The following is a 17,891-nucleotide window of genomic DNA, read 5'->3' as shown; positions in this document are numbered from 1 at the left end:
TACTTGGCCTTGTTGAGGTTCATCTGATCAATTCCAGACGATTTCTCCAATCTACCCAGGTCATTCTGGAACCTGGCCCTGCCCTTCAGAGTGTCCGCAATTCCAGCCAACTTGGTGTCATCCGCAGACTTGCTGACTTTGCACTTGATGTCACCATCCAAGCCATTAGTGAAGATATTAAATATAAACAGACCCAGGACAGACTCCACTTGATACCTCCTCCCAAGTAGACATTGAGACGTTGATGACTTGTTCCTAGTCCTAGTAAATTGGAAAATGGTGTATAGGAAAAGTCCTGTGCCAGTTTAAAGGTGTCTGTTATTTTTTCTTTTTCTGAGGCCTGTTGTACTGGGATTACAAAACTAAAACAGCTTTGTAAGCAAGGAGAAGGATGTAAATTACAGGTTTAATGAGGTCTTTCAGTTTCTGTTAATGACTAATTTCAATAAACCCCTGAACTTTGTTTACTGAATTTAAAAACAAAAAACAAAAATGTTGCCACCTCTGGACACACATGCAATACAAATGGGAGGTTGGTATGTATTTGTTGGAAGAGACTCATCAATATTTTTTAAAAAGCTGGATAGCATGTTTCCGTAGAGCCAAGGTACCAGTTAAGTGAATTACTTGCATTACTGCAGATTTTAAAGACCCCTGTATACTGTATCTAGTCCTCATCCCAGTTCTGAGTGCATAGCTACTGTGGGACAACTAGGTGGAAGAAGTGTAACTATGCTGAAGCCTGTATTTAGCCCTCTGCTCTCTTCTCTTATTAGGCTGGGTTGACTGTTTGTTGCTGGGTCTTTCAAAGAAAAGTTTTTTTATTCCCGGTGCAGCACAGGAGGGAAAGAATTAGTCATAGCATTTATTGCCTGAACTGAAGAGCATGTATTTATAAAGGCCTGACTGTGTGAGGCAAAGACAATGTAATATTAAGAGTGACTATGGTGAATTAAAATAGTGTGGCCTAGTGGAAAGAATATTAAACTGCAGCTCAAAATAGCCAGAACCTACTCCTGATCTGCCATGAGTATATTGGTTGCCTTTGAGCAAATGCTTTTAACATATTTACTTAAATTAAGGGTCATCGTAGATTCAAGGTGACCCCCAATAATTGGATTCAATACATGGAAAATGTATAAATTTGTTATGATTGATTGATCTATCTATGATTATATATAATTATTGGAGGGGCATCTTAAATTATGTCCCCTTTCCCTCCCACCCCCCCAAGTACTTCAGGAGGGGTGGAGGGAGGAAGTCAAGCAGCTTGCCCCCTGCTTGTACCTGTCCCCGGCCACACAGCCTCTGGAGGGGCACTTCCCCCTCTGCCTCTACTCCCCCTTATGCCCCATCTCCCCTAGCCCCTCTGCTCCTTACTTCCCCACTCCTAAGCTTTGCTCCCCACCCCCACCCTGCCCTTACTCTTGCTCCGTGCTGGCAAGTTCCATTCCCATTCTAGCCTGGAGCACTGAGCAAGGAGCCCAGCCCAAGCCCAGCCCCCATAGCAGCTGTGCACAACTGCTAGTTCTGGGCTGGGACTGTGCTCAGTTCCCCAGGCCGCCATGTGCTTGGAGCCTGCCAGCACAGAGCAAAAGTAAGTGGTAGAGGTGGAGGGGCAAGTGAGGGAGCAGAGACTGTGGGGTCGGGCAGAAGAGGGTGAGGTGCAGAAGCAATGGTAGCAGGGAAGGGGGCCAGCTAGCAGCTGCAGCTATGGCTCTGACCCTGGATAGGGGGTGGAGCCTGAGCCACAGGCTGCCTGTCCAGCCTCCCCTCCCCTCCCCCGCCTTCATACTCGATTCTAAGACCAGGAGTCTTTCCCCCCATGTTAAATGGGAGGTGGGGAGCCACATCGTAGAACTGAGTAAATGTGGTACTTCTTTCTAACTCAGTTCCCTCTTGTAATAGCTGCCTCTTGCAGACTGCTTTAGGAGCTACAGATAGTCCACTGAAGTCTATTTTTAGCCATCATTTTGGGGAAGTCTTATTTTTAGCCATTATTTTGGGGAACTTGAAGCTCTTTATGCAGTTCACAAAAATAAGAAAAGATGCCCTAGAGTGCAAACTGAGAGTCAAGAATCAGACTAAAATGGGAGTAAAAGCATAAGATCACATGGCTGCTCAGTGAGGGAAATGTTTGTTTTAATGGTTCATGTTGTGACATTTTTCCAGGGCCTCGCTTTTGAGCAAGACAGTGCTGCTCCACAGACAACACACAATAATTCACTTATTTTTCCATTTCCAGGGCATTGTCAACAATTATTTGCCATCTGCAAATGCTGCTGGAGGAAACAGTAAATGTTTGGGTTTATCCTTTGTGGGTGCTATCCTTTGAAGCCCCAGAGAGTGGACAGCGCTGCTGAGAGGCCCTGAGAGAGTGGGCAGTGACCGTGAAGCCAAAAAGGGTGCACCAGAGGGAGTGTGCCTCCCAGACTGCCAGAAAGGATAGTGCAGGGAGGGTATTGACCCAGAGCATCCGTAAGGGTGCAGCAAAGGGGAAGGTGCCATCCTGAGCGCCAAGGCAAAGGTGCAGTATTGGGAGATGGCTGACCCCAAGTACCCCAGAAGGCAGAACAAGGTTGTGGAGAACCTGAGCGCCAGTGAGGCTTGGGGTGAGCGAGAAGCCCCAGAGAGAGAGGGGCAGCGACTGTTTGAGCACCGTGAGGTGCAGTGTGAGGCAGGACTCCAGAGAGCCCAAGTGAGACAAGACTGTGAAAGGACAGGGCATCAACAGGACGCAGAGCGAGTGAGGGCTGTAGAGCACTCAAGTGCCCGGGAGACTGAGGCAGGTCCAGCACATAGGAGGAAACCGTAGCCAAGGGAATGAAGGGCAGCCTCCCTACAATAAATACTTAACATCAAAGACGTGGCAGGCAAGATTCCGAGGGTGCTTAGAGAATGCTTGCCACGGTACGGAGGACACCCTAGGGGAGAGCACAGCGATACTAGGGTTGCATCCTGCTACAACCTTAGACCAGAGGTTCTCAATTGTTTTAGGAATCATAGAAAGTTAGGGCTGGAAGGGACCTCACAGTGTCATCTAGTCCAGCCGGCTGCTGAAGACAGCATCACCTCTGCTAAAACATCCCAGCCAAAGTGTCTAACCTGCTTTTGAAAACTTCCAAGAATAGAGATTCCACAGTTCCTCTAGGCAGCCCATTCCAATGCTTGTCCACCCTCGTAGTCAAAAAGTTCCTCCTAATCTCCAACCTCAATTTAGCCACAGAGAAAAGCCCATCTATATCCTATAATTGCCCTTCGGGTTATTTGAAGACTATTATCAAATCACATCTCAGTCTTTTCTTCAGACTAAATAACTGGTTCTTTTAGCCTTTCCTCATAAGTTTCGTCTTTTAGGCTGACAGTCGTTTTTGTTGCTTTGTACTGAACTCTCTAAGCTGTTCACATCTTTTTTGAATTGTGGGGCCCAAAACTGGACACGGTACTTCAGATGAGGTCTCACTGGTGCTGAATTAAGTAGAATAATCACTTCCCTTGATTTGCAAGTGACACTTCTGTTAATATAGCCCAGTATGCTGTTGTCCTTGGTGAAAAAAAATACCACCCCCCGGTGGCTCATATTTAGCTTATTGTCTGCAGTAACCTTTAGGTCCTACTGCAGCCTAGCTACTCACTCCCAGGGCTGTATTTGTGCATGCGATTTTTCTGTTCTGAGTGTAGGACTTTACACTTGTTCTTGTTGAGTCCCATTTGATTGATTGTGGACAATTTCTCCATGCTACCCAAGTCATTCTGGATCCTAGCCCTACTCTCTAGGAGTGTCTACAACTTCACCCAACTTATTGTCATCCACAGATTTGCTGAGTCATGTACTTGATGCCCTCATCCACATCATTGGTGAAAATACTAAACAATACCAGACCCAGAACAGACCCTTGGTGAGCCCCACTTGATACCTCTTCCCAAGCAGACATTGATCCATTGAAGACTACTTGCCCAGTACAATAATCCAAGCAATGTATTCACCTTATGGTACTTTTGTCTAGTCTAAATGTTTTTAGCTTGCTAATAAGAATTTTGTGAGAGTCAGTGTCAAAAGTCTTGCTAAAGTTAAAGTATGCCATATCCACTGCTCTCCCTTCAGCCACAGACCCTGTCACTTAATCATAGGAGGAAATCAGGCTGGTCAGGCATGATTTGCTCTTGGTAAATTCATGCTGGCTGTTCCTGGTCCCTTTGTTTTCCTCTGGATGTTTTGCAGTGGATTCCTTGAAGAACTGCTCCATGATCTTTCCAAGTATAGACGTCAGACACACTGGTCTGTGGTTCTCGAGGCAGAACTCCCACTTAGACTCACCTGTTTGCTGACCTGTTTGCTGGCCCTGGTGTTGCTGACTCTTTGTCACTGTGATATGGCAAGACTAGGCTTTCTGCTTAGGCAAACCCCACCTCCTTGCTCACCTTGCAATCAGCCCCAGTCAACCACTATCATCCACAATTGGCCACAGTCAGATCCTACCTTCAAACAAGCTTACCATATATCTCCCAGAGTAAAGCTGTACCACCAAGCCCAACCCAGGAAGGCCTTCTTATTCACCATTACTTACAAGGCCTCTGCTGAGAGAGCCACAGCTTCCTTTCCCACGCAGAACTCCGACTCAAACTCCCCTGCTTTCTGGCCTGTTCACTGGCTCCTGTGTAGCTTTACATGCAAGTCACCCATTGTTGGATTCGAGGCAACTATCAGAAAATGCCAACTCTTAGTTTTCACTTGTTTCTTGACCCAGAAATGTAATAAGAGCAGTTTTTCTTTTGCAAAGAGCTCAGGAAGACCACAACTGATCAGAATATTTTTACACTATTTTGGATTCCTATTTGAAATCTCTGGGTTTATCTTGTGAACCATGTTTGTGCACCCAACTGCTAAAATTGTGTGGCACTCCACAGCACCCTTGAAAGGATCTCAAGGCATTCTGATTGAAAACCACTGGTTTAGATATAGTTCCATTATGTAATAATAGTCATCATTTTGGGTTGATATTCTAGGGTATCATTTGTAGCAAGTTCCAAACACTGGTTCTTCTGGTCTCTTCCTTAATGTGCAAGTATTCTTTTATCTTTCATTTGTTAGTTTCACCCAGTGCGATCCTCCCTGCATTGCTGCTAATAATGAATTGGCACACTCCCTCCTGTTGTAAAATCTGTGAGAGGGAGCTGAAGAAGGGAGTCCTGTAAAGGTTTTTTAAGGAAGTTTTCCCCACGTGGTTTCTCCTGGAAGGACAGGGATTATTCCTTAGAGAACAGTGTTTGAAACCCACCCAGAAACTCCACAAATTCCCAAGAATTCACTTCGACCCCAGTCCTCACCACCCTAGCAGAAGTGTGGTTCTGATGGAGCTACACTAAGCTTCTTGTGTGATGTATAACCTCTAATTTCATCTTACTTCCTTGGCCATGGAGTTCCTTCATTTTTCCATAGTGGATCCCCCTAGCCTCCTAAAATACCCTCTCTGCAGTTGGAATGGAGACATCTTATCTCATCTTCCATGCTTTGTGCATGAGCAAAAAGGTAAAAGAGGTAGAAGCAAAAGGCTTCAATCTCCCATCTACTAAAACAGCTTGATATACCTGTTGTTAGCAAGCAATGAAGGCATCTAATGAAGGTTAGTATATGTACATTCTTAAGAATATGTATTTTAAGTGTGTTTTATATTCTAAACAAATTTTCTTCTAAAATAAAATATCAGATACCTGGGAGCTCCTAACAATGAATTTTGTTTTGTGCAGTTTCATAACATTGAAGGAAATTCCCTGTTGAGCTGCAGGAATTTCTCAAAAAAAATCTTAACTGGATCCTCACTGCCTTCTGCTATCAGTTTAATTTTACTTACTACCCCACCACTATCAATGTACCTACTGGAGTAAATTCAGTTAACAGAGGAAGGATAGTGGTGTTTGATTGAAAGAGTCCTTGGCCACTCTGTTAAGACAGGGACCAGTTATCATAGCAATTTTTGAGGTGTGGACATTGTCCAACAAGAGAAATAGACACCAATTAACTCAACACCCCAAATTGAACAGTCATGAGATTGGCGTAATTTTTACACCACTCACGTGGGTCATAATTTAAGCTTGTATCCAAAAGCTTTGTATCTAACTTCTTATTTCCCAGAACATTCAGTTCTCCTCTTGGTGAATACAGCATAACCTCATAAATCCAGATATCGAAAATCTAAAATTACCGAAAATGCAGCACTTTTTAAAACTACGGTCCATCAAGGAGTAGTGGCTGCTGATCCCAGAGCAGTGGAGGGGGAAGCTTGCATACGGCAACTGCCACCATGATTCACCACCCTGCATCACCACTCCGCATGTGGCTGCTGCTCTGGGACTGCCCACTGCTACCCCCTACCCCCTGCTCCAGGATTTGCCACCACTCTGGTTTCAAAAATCCAGAATTTTCATGTTTCCAGCAGGTGCTTGGTCCCAAGAATGTGGGACTATAAGATTTTACTGTATTTAATTTGGAAGGTTGTAGGAGTGGGGGCCAAAAGACAGAATTGCGAGAGACATACCTACAACAATACAGGTGTACAGAAGACTTTCTGCCTTGGAACTGTGGTACCTCAGCAACAAGCACTTATGTAAAAGGGAAAGGAAAGCAATTTTCCTATCTAGTGTCATGTGTTTCCTTTTATCAAGTTATATCTGGACTAAAGCATAGAAATCCAAAATAGTCAACTTTTTTTTGGGGGGGGGATGGGGAGGGAGCAGCCCAAAAGTAACTTTTTGGTGGATCTAAGGAAGAACAGCAAATGTTGAGAATTGCATGTATTCCAACTGATGTCTTCCAGTAATTATGGGGACTTTTGAATCCCAGAAGATGCTCTTTTCAATACTGTTGCCCGTTATGGCACATTCTAAGAATATGAGCTTCACACACCGTTCTATGTGCCATGGTAGAAGTCATCCTAGATGGAAAGAATGCAATACATATTCCAGGGTACTGACTTCCAAGGGGTGCTCAGACGAATTCTTGTATAACAGCTTTGACAACCTAGACCAGGCCTGTTTCTCAGCCTGGATCTCAGTAAGTCTCTGAACTGCCATCCTACGTGAGGTGATCATGGCTGTTTGTGCTCCTTAGCTTGAAGGGTTTCTATATGCCCAACTCACCTTTCCTAGGAAAAGCATTCTGTAGGACACACTGGAATCCATTCAATATTGTTTTGAATGGAAGGCAGTGGATTAAGATGTGAAAGCCAACCTTTTCTACCTTTGGGGTGCCTGAATCCAACAGGTAGGCTTTTGGGGCACACACAGGCAAGACACCACTGTATCTGGATATGCTAAGAGAGTCTCCAGTACTTTAGAAAGTATTGCTAGAGCATTCTTCTCTCTCACATGTATTTTCCTATGGAAAGGCAAATCCGAATATTTGTTCTTTGCCACTTCTTTTTCCCCACAGGGGTCATTTAGAAAGATGTGGGGCATTAAAGAATCCCAATAGTCCTAATCTTTAAGAGGCATTCTTAAGTTAAGCAGTCATTCCATGAATAAAGATACATGGGAATCTGGCAAAAAAAAGAAGAATGATGTTTAAGGCCATGTCTCTCCTCATGCATTATGGACGATGGAAAGAGGGGAGGAGTACAAAGGCTAGCAGAGGGTTGTAGAGCATAGATTCCTAGAAGTCACAGAGAATGGGTTGAAGTGTGGCCTCAAAAGGTTTGGGAGAAGCCTGCTTGGTAAGTAAAGTCTTTGAATGGGGAAAATGGAGAGGCAGTATAATTTACACTGTGGCTCCACTGTCCAGTATTCTTTCTGGGAAAGAAGCAGGGGATGGGGATAGTTTATCCTGAAGATGCTGAGGGCTACTCGAATATTTTCCTTCTCTTGTTCATCTCCATATGATTCTCTGGGGGAACAGACTGCAAAGGGATTCTGCAAAGGGAAGAGAAAGGAATGAAAACGAATTTATTCACCTCCAGACTAAACACCTGTTGTCTGATGAGTTAGCTATGTTAGTCTAAAGTCAGTCTCCTAGGAACCACCCTGTTTTGCCCTTTGGTTTTCTGATTGGGAGGACAGGCTCTGTAGAATCTGCACTACTGCCAGCTGCCTCTTGAGAAAACACACTGCAAAATTAGTGGTGATAACAATGCAGATTAGACAAATTTATTTGGAAGTTAATGCTTTCCAGAGTTCTCCTTTCATTGGCTATTTGCTTTTGGGATTGTTTCTGTTCATGCTTGTATTTTGTAAAGATGACTCATACTTCGTTCTGTCCATCTCTCTTATCTTCCTTTTATTTTTCTCTCTGTGGCATAGATCATTCCTCTCACTTCACCAGTTTAAGTACTGTGCTGTCTATTCCTTATTTCTGATCATTATAGAACACATGTAATAAGAATTGCATTAATACCTATTCCTATAAATTTTTATCTCCCAGATATTTTGTCCAACTTGTTGTATTGACATTTATAATCACCCTTTAGTTACAACCGTTCATCTACTTCCTGGTCCACTTAAAAATATTCCTGCCCAAGCCAGTCTACATAATTTTAGGAGTAAATTGTGAGACATTTTATAAAATGTTTTCTTAAAATTCAAATATACTACAAGAAAAACCCAGAAGTCCTAAATAAGGTTATAATAAGGTTAGTAATGCAGTTTGTACTCAGAATCCTCAAAAACTACTTGTATCCAGTTCACCCATAAATCGGGGGATCTAGTTAGCCCTTGTTGAGGAGTCAAAAGAAAATGTAGGATCAAAAAAGAGCAGGGTCTCTTCTATGTTACAGCTTTTACTAGTTCCTTGTTGGCTATATTTTATCAATGTAGTGACTGTACATTCACGAAGCAAATGTGGTAAAATAAAAGGCTTCTGAAATATCTATGCAGTGAAATAAGAGGCATTTGAAACTAACTAGTGAAACAGCTGTGTTTTGGATGAATATATATGATCCACAGGGACAATCTAGTTAGGGAACTCTTGGAGGGGCTGGACGTGTTTAATTTAGCATGTCTGGATGCTCTTCATCCGAGGGTACTAAGGGAATTGGCAGAAGTCATAGCAGGGCCCCTGGCATGGCTGTTTGAGCACTCGTGGTGCTCAGGCCAGGTTCCAGAGGACTGGAAAAGGGCCAAAGTGTCCCCATTTACAAGAAGGGGAGAAAGGAGGACCCAGGTATAGGCCAGTCACTCACCTCAGTCCTTGGGAAGACCTTTGAGAAAATTATCAAGGAGCACATCTGCGGGGGCCCAGCATGGGAGGTAATGCTTGGGGGCAACCAACATGGGTTCAGTGCAGGTAGATCCTGCCTGACTAACCTTATTTCCCTTTATGACCAGGTCACAAAGTCCTTGGATGCAGGTGTTGAGGTGGATGTTGTCTACCTGGATTTCAAGAAGGCCTTTGACATTGTTTCTCACCCCATTCCCCCCTAAAAACTAGGCAACTGTGGCATTGATGCCTACACAGTCACATGGGTGGCAAACTGGCTTGATGGTCACACCCAGAGAGTGGTGGTAGACGAGTTGTTTTCGGCCTGGAGGGATGCAGACAGTGGAGTTCCCCAGGGCTCCATCCTCAGCCCTGTACTATTCAACATCTTTATCAGCAACTTGGAGGTGGGCATGGAAAGCACACTGTCCAAATTCACTGATGACACAAAGATGTGGGGAGAAGTGGGAACACTGGAGGGGAGGGACAGAATCCAACTAGATCTAGACAGGTTACAGAAGTGGGCAGATGAGAATAGGATAGAGTTCAATGCAGACAAGTGCAAAGTGCTGCATCAAAGGAGAAGGAATCTGCAACACACTTATAGGCTGTGGAACACCCTTCTCAACAACAGTGGCAGAAAGGGATCCTGGAGTCATTGTTGACTTCAGGATGGACATTAACCACCAATACAAGGAAGCGGTCAGTAAGGCTAACTGCACTTTGTCATGCATCTAAAGATGCATCACGTGCAGGTCCAGGGAGGTGATCCTTCCCCTCTATGCAGTGCTGGTTAGGCTGCAGTTGGAGTACTGCGTCCAGTTCTGGGCTGGAGTACTGCATCCAGTACTGCGCCTACTTCAAGAGAGATGTGGCTAACCTTGAGAGAGTCCAGAGGAGGGCCACTCACATAGTCAGGGGGCAGCAGGCCAGGCCCTATGAAGATAAACTAAAGGGCCTGAATCTATTCAACCCCACAAGAGAAGACTGAGAGGGGATCTGGTGGCCATCTATAAACTCACCAGGGCGAACCAGTGGAAAATAGGCGAGGCTCTGTTCCCCTAGGCACCACCTGGGATAACAAGGAATAATGGCCACAAATTGATTGAGAGCAGGTTCAGGCTTGATATCAGGAGACATTACTTTATGGTTAGGGCTACCAAGCTCTGCAATGGGCTCCCAAGAGAGGTGGTGCTCTCCCCTACCTTGGGGGTCTTCAAGAGGAGGTTGGATAGATATTTGGCTGGGGTATTATGATACCAGCACTCATTCCTGCCCAGGACAGGGGTCGGACTTGATCTGTTCAGGTCCCTTTCGACCCTAGACACTATGACACTAACTATGAAGATCAACACATTATTGTTCCTGTAATTATATACCTGCTAATTTTATTTATATATAATTATGGGCCCATGTAGCAGGGCAGTCTGCCCTTTCAGGAGGAACAGGCTACCTTGTTAAGAAAGCCCAGCTGTTGGAAACTTAGGTAAGCAGTTTGTGTCCCACTGGAGCTTTAAACCTCCCAGAAGAGGAGGCAAAAGGAAGATAAAACAAGCAGGGAAGAGAGCAGTTTGCTGCAGGAAAGGGCCAGGCTGCTGTGTTGGGGCCAGAGCAGAAAGGGCTCCTCTCACAGTATCTGGAACAGGACAGAACAGAAGGACTGTTTTATTTGTTGGTTTAAAGACTGAACTTTGCTTTGAAGCACTGGCTGAGATGCTCCTTGGGGAGTAAATTTTCCTACAAAAGCCAGCAGGCTATGGGACCTGCTTATAGCCCATCCTCTATTCCTTGTGCATACATAGGATCCAAGTGCATGATAAGCACCTAAGGGCTGTATGTTTGGTTTTAGTGCTATTATCTGTAAGCTTTAAGTTATAACTTTGCTTAACATATAATTTGGAATTATAATTTGCCAAAGTTGATGATGGTTTTGTCTTGAAAACTCATCTAGCTTTGTCAGCAATGATCTTTATGGGGTTCCCCTGCCCCCAGGGTATCATTCTAGATCTAGACCATGCCAGTTATAAATCTGATACTGTAGCAAAAATAAAAACCACTATACTTTTGAACAAATGAAAACTCCAGGAGCTGCTGCTGCTGAACCTATTTAAGCATTTGAGATGTGGGTATTTGGGAGCAAGTACCAAAGGAACCCTGATGATGTTCATGTGAAAATTTTACTGAGGAAATATTTCCCAATTTTTATATAAGCAGAAATTGGGGATAGAGTGGATCAGATACCTACTGTTGTTTGTTTTGAAAGAAAGGTTATGTGCCCAAATGTGATCAGGGGATATTCAGTTTGCACTGATGCTTTGTATAGATACTAGTGGAACAAGACTGAACTTGTCAAAGCAAAGAGAAGAAGACTGCAGTAATTCAGGTGAGAGATTATGAGAGTATGGAATGAGAATTTTCACTGTGTAGGTAGAGACCATGACTAGAGATTTGATGCAGGAAGAATCAGCAAGATTTGGACAGAATCTGGTTCTGAGGAATTGCACAGATGGACAGGTCAAAGATGACCTCCATATTACAGGCCTGAGTGACAAGACAGTGGTGTTGTCCACAGTGACCAAGAAAGTACAAGGGAGGGAGGGCTTGTTGTGGGAGGTAAATTAAGAGTTATACTTCAGCCATGTTAAGATGGCTAGACAACTCCAGAGTTGTGAGTTATGGACAATACCTAAGTTTGGCTGACAGATCTGGAACAGAGAGAGAGAGAGAGAAAGAGAGAGATCTGTGATATGTCAGCCTGGATTTGGTAGTTGAATTTGCAGATGCAAATTACCCAGGATAATGCATAGAGGGAGAAGAGATGGGAATCAAAGGCAGAGTCTGTGATTCCCTCACAAACAGGTGGAAAGGGATGAGGTGGATCCTATAAATAACATGGAGAAGAATGATTAGAGGAGCAGGACGTGATAGGATGGAGTCATGGGAGCCAGGGGAGAACAAGGTATGAAGAAGAGCATCCCAAGTGTATTGACAGCAGCTAACAAATCAAGGAGGAGGAAGGAGTGCAGATTTTGAAGGAAAAAAGAACGTCAAGCTGGTTACAGAATTCCCATCAGAAGGCCTGTAGCAAAAGAAGCAAAGGAAAAGGATGGTGGAGGTAGGTCAGGACTAGGAGCTGACAGCCTTGCAAAGGGACAAAAGAGACAAGGATAGTGTAACAGGATGCACCCAGAGGGTGGCCATGATGCTCCCTGGTGGTTGTCTTGGTCCTACTCAGCTTTCTCTCCAGCCTCTCAGGGTCTCATCCTGGTGCTTTACCTACCACACCTTCATGGTATTAATGAAGAAGGGAGATTACCCTTAGAGCAGGGATCACCAACCCCCAGCATATGTGCCAGAGTATGGCACACAAAACCATTTTGCTTGGCACACCACAGCCAGCCCAGGCTCTGGGCAACTGCTGCTGGCCATGGAGCCCAGGCCACTCGCAGTAGGTGGCTGGGAGGGTGCACACCCTGCTGCAAGCAGCCTGGACTCTGTGGCAGGCAGCAACTGCCCAGAGCTCTAGCCAGATGTGGCAGGCAGCCAAGAGGTTGCAAACAGCTGCACCAGGCTCTGAAGCCCCACCACCGGCAGCAGATGCACGCATACATAAGGGCACATGGCAGGGAAGAGGCCAGGGCAGTGTAACCCCGGTCCTTCCTCCACTGTCCACCTGGAGATGCACATGCAGCTGCCACCAGCAGCAAGTCGGGCCACGACTCAGCCAACCTTGGTGCACCTGTTTGCAGCCTCCCTGCCACCTGCTGTAAGCAACCCAGGTTCCATAGAGGGTGGCAGGGCCTGTCCAGCAGCTGTAGCACATGGCTGGGAGGCTGCAAGCCACTGCACTGGAGATCTACAGAGCCCCTGCCTGGCTTGTTGCTGGCAGGGGTGGGGTCAGGGTTGTTCTGTCCTGGCCCCTTCCCTACCATACACACTGAGGCACATGTGCAGCTGCCACCAGCCATGAAACAGGGCCAGAGCTGCAGACCCCAGTACAGCTGTTTGCAGGCTGTTTGCTGCTTGCTGGGAGCCTAGGCTCCATGGCCAGTGGCAGCTGCACATGCATCTCAGGGTACACAGCAGGGAAAGAACAAGGGCAGCACAACCCCAGTCCCTACCCTGCCATCCTCCTGGAGGTGTCCAACCACCTGCTGCCAGCAATGAGGATCAGATTTCTCACAGCTCCCCCTCCTCCCCACCCCGGCACACAAAGTCAAGCCATAGGTTGAGGTTGAGGTATTTTGGGCACTCTGGCCAAACAGGTTACCAACCCCTGCCTTAGAGGCTGGGGAGCTCCAGGTGCTCTTTCTAGTCCTCCGTGGGCTTGACTTGGCTTGCTTGACTTGGGGCTCAGACCCTGACAGTTCTTCTCTCTCAGCCTGGAGTTCCAACCCTACTACACACAGTTTTTTTAGTGGCTCAGGCCCTAATTCCCTTAAAGGCTGATTCATGCCCTATTTCTACCCCTACAGCCATGTCCATGCCTTGCAGATGTCACTCTGTCACTGTTTACCTTCCTGTATGAGCTTGGTCCTTTTTAGCCCTAGCCTACAGGTTACTCCAGCTGTGGACTGGTAGCATCTCATTACCTCCTCTAGCCCCAGGCTCTGGCCTGAGTTTCAGCCTGCTTCAGTCTTATCCTCAAAAACTGACATGCCTTTCAGCTACCCACGTGGCCTCCTTTCCACCCCTACAGCCACAGCGGTCCTCCAGTGTTATTTTGTACCTTCTGGGTCTCCCTGGGTTCCCAGCTATCCCCTACCCTTTGGCTTCTGGGTTTGTAGCAGTTCCTCCCATACCTAGTTGGTTGGGTTCCCTTCTGTCATCTCTCCAGCCAGCAGGAGTTCTGCTTGCAGTGGGAATAGACTGACCCCTCTGGCTCTGGATGCTGGTTTTAATGGGCTAAGGCAATGGTTTTTCACCTATGGTCCATGGACCCTGGGAGATCTGCAGACTGTGTCTAAGGGGTCCTCTTAAGATGACTATGATCAATCAAAAGTAGGTAAATACCCACACTTACCATCCCAGGGGTCCACACTTCCATTTGAAATTTCCAAGAGTCTGTACCTCCATTTGAAATATTTTAGGTGTTCACAAATGAAAAAAAGTTTGACAATCACTGGGCTTTGGCTCTGTCTACTCCTGTCACATAGCTCAGCCCTCAGCCTGTTCTCACGTGTTGCATCTTAAGCCCTGAACCAATCACTGCCTTCCTCCCTTCCCCTCGCTGTTCTTTAATCCCTTGTTGCTCTTCTATGGCTGCATGTAGCTCTGCAGCTGTCCCCTGCCTACTTAACTGCAGCTCTTTGGTGTTGGCTCCCCACCCCTCAAGTAGCAGGGGTTAAGAGCCTCTGCTACAGATGGAGGAAAGTAAAGCAGGTGTTAATGGGGAGTGTCCAACTGGGAGCTTTCAATCTCCCAAAAAAGGAAGCCAAAGGAAAAGGAAGCAAGCTGTGAATGGAGCAATTGGCTTCAGGGAAGGGCTAGGCTGCTGTGCTGGGACCAGAGGAGAAAGGGGCTCTCCTCCTAGGGTTTGGAACAGGACTATTACAATAAAAGAAAGAGAGGAGAGAGGATATAAAAAGTCATCAGAATTGATTAATCTGAGGTTACAGAAGGGCTGGGTGACAGGATGAGAGGGGCAGATTTCAATAACTAGGGATCAGGTCATGGTGAGAGAAGATGGACTGAGCAGTAAAGAAATGACAAAAGGGAGCTGTTTTTTGTGAAGTCCAAGTCAAATGAATGGCTCTTTGAGAGAGCTGGTCCAAAGCTACAAATCAGATGTGATCAGGAAATATTTTTCCCCTAGGTCAGATAAGTGAAGTGTAGCAGGGATTTACCTTCCTCTGCTGTGCAGCACATCATCCTCTGTGAAAAGTATTTGAGCATTTATTAACCAATTTCGTTGTGATTTACAGTATCCAGACATTTGCAGCACCTTCATCTCCCCTGCTTTTATCTGTGGCAACCCGTAGGATTGTCATGGTGTGCTTAGTAGATTTTCTCCCTAGTAGCTGTGTGAGAGAGATTTGAGGGAAAATTTTTTAGGGACCTGAGGTAAATGGTTGCCTGCAAATGCAGGAGACCGGATTTGATGGTCCAAAAGGCCTCTTTCAATCCCTGTGAATGGTTCATCAGTGCAGAAGCTGTAGTACCAAAGATAAGCGTGGAAGACTGGTAGGAGGGGAAGAGAAAGAGAACCAGGAGTTGAAATGACTGAGGAAGACGATGGAGTGGACTTGAGTGGAAAGTAGATGACATCACTATGGAAAAGGAGAGAACAGGAAGAATGCAGGGCTGTTCTAGAGAAGGAAAAGAATGGGGATAGGGAAGGAGAGTCTGGCAGTTACAATAATGGGAGAAGAATGGGGAAACTCAAAAATTCCAGGATGGTATGAGCCAGGACAGCATGGGAGAGAAGGAGAGGCCTCCATAAAGAGGGGTGGATTATTTCTAGGATGTCATTAGTTGAGCTGTGGTTGCATATGGCTTGTATGAAAAAGATATACGCCTTTAGACTGGAATTCAGTAGCTGGATGATTTTAAAGCTAAGAATATATACTTTTTGCATATTACAGCTGTTAAGATTGGAAACTTTAGAGAACAACAGAATGTTGATAAATCACTAGGGGCCTTCACGTTACCTAGCACATCTGGAGGCAACTAAAGAAAAAGTTCACGGATCTTTCATAACATCAATTAGAAAGTAATTACTATAAAGTGGTTAAGAGAAGAACAGCTAGTAAACCAGGGCACTCGGATATTTGCTGTACAAAATGATAAGACTGTAGACATGTTTGCTGCTGATCATTGCTCAGAAGTGCTCAGGAATGTAATTTTGCATTGGTTGATGGCAAACAGGTCACCTGGTTCAGATAATACTGCCAAATCTGTGGTTGCAGGAGGTTCATAGGTCATGGGGGTAGACGGCCAATGATAATGTGATATTTATTTATCACTCTCTTAAAAAACAAAAACAAACAAACAAAATCAGTTTATCAAAAAACAAACAAACCCAAAATGTTATCCCAAATTGAGCACCCAAACTTAGCAGACATTTTTGAAAATTTATGACAAATGTCTTCAACGTGCAACCACATTTCACAGATTTTCATGAAATACCTAAGTATATTGAAAATAGGGTGGTTTGGGGCAAGAAAATGCGAATCTGAAAGCATTATTGAAAGTCAGTGTCATGTCATGTTAGTCATGCAGTTATCCCCTATGGTCTAGTCATCTTTATGAAGCCCACTTTTGTTTTTAGTTATGCATGCAAAATGATGTGGTCAGACAATTTGCTTCCTACTAGCTGATTGAATATATGGAAGAAAGGAGAAGGAATCCCCCACTCCAAACTGAAGGGAATGGAGTAGATTGAAGAGGTAAGGTATTATTTCTCTAAGCTAACAGACAAGTGTCCCAAGCAGGTAAAAGCTCTGTGGCACAAACTACAAATAGAGATGGGTTTAAACTAAACCCTATAGTCTAAACTTTCTGTAAATGCATGAGTTTGAAATATAAATCCAGATTTTATTGATGGGATGACTGCATTTAAAATGAGCCCAAACCACCCCCAAATATGAACTTTCTTGCCCTTTTGAGTAAGCAGAAATATCAATCCAGATATAGATCTGATAAATGCGAACCAGGCACATTGCTAATGAAAAGGGACTGGTATCAAGTGGCTCACTTCATGGACACCAATAACTTTGTAAAAATGGAGAGATACAAAACACATCCAGTTAGCCAGAGCTTTTAGGAAAAACTCTCAACAGCTTCCCTCTGGTTTGTATATTCATAGGATGATGACAGGAAGCCATTTCTGTCCAAATTGTTTTAAGTGCCTGACATTCCTTACTTAGGACTATATATGCACAATATACATTCTATGCCTCCTTTGGAACTGTTTACTCCCAAACAATTTTCAGATGTGCAACACGTTTGCCACATCTCAAAGGATGACTGTTGCTTCTATTTAGGATAAAGAATAAGCCACTGGTAAAATGGAAAAAATACACAAGGGGTGCATCTACACATGCACCTCATGGCGCAGTTGTTACTGCACTGTCATTTAAAATTTGCTTTAGGAAGTCCTAATGATGGTGCAGTAACAGGTGTTACTGGTCTGTCCCAGTGGTGCAGTTATTTTTAGCAACTATGTCACTGTTGTGCTGTACCTCATCGCTACAGTGACATAGCATTGGTGTCACAGTTTGTTCCTGCCAACACTACATTGCCGTAGCCAATTGCTACAGCAATGTAACATCTTGTGTAGATGCACCCAAGATGTATTTCAGGAAAATGTACAGTATTTCTGTTTCCCCAAGTATTGCATGGACAGTGCTGACCCACCAGCGAAAAGGCTGGTTTTATTCAAATGATATTGGGCAGTTGCTGCTATGCTGCCTCTGCATTAAGGGTGTCTTGGAAGGATAAACATGAACCTCATGATTTTAGTAAAATCAGACTAGGCTGTAGAATCAAGGGGTTTACAGGAAAAGGAGACTCTGTGGACAGTTCAATATGGCTTACATGGGGAGGGTGCACATACACACACCAGTCTTGCTTATACCATTTTTAAAGGTACTAATCTCATTTGTGCTATGGCAAAAGAACTCAAAAGTTATTAGCAAGCATGGGAACTGAACTATGTTTTGTAAAACAGTACATTAAAACTAAGGACTAAAAGCCATTGATA

This window comes from Crocodylus siamensis, chromosome 1 (genome assembly GCF_052110815.1).
Source record: "Crocodylus siamensis isolate JL-2025a chromosome 1, ASM5211081v1, whole genome shotgun sequence".
In the NCBI taxonomy this organism is placed as follows: domain Eukaryota; kingdom Metazoa; phylum Chordata; order Crocodylia; family Crocodylidae; genus Crocodylus; species Crocodylus siamensis.
Note: the sequence above shows the minus strand (reverse complement) of the source record.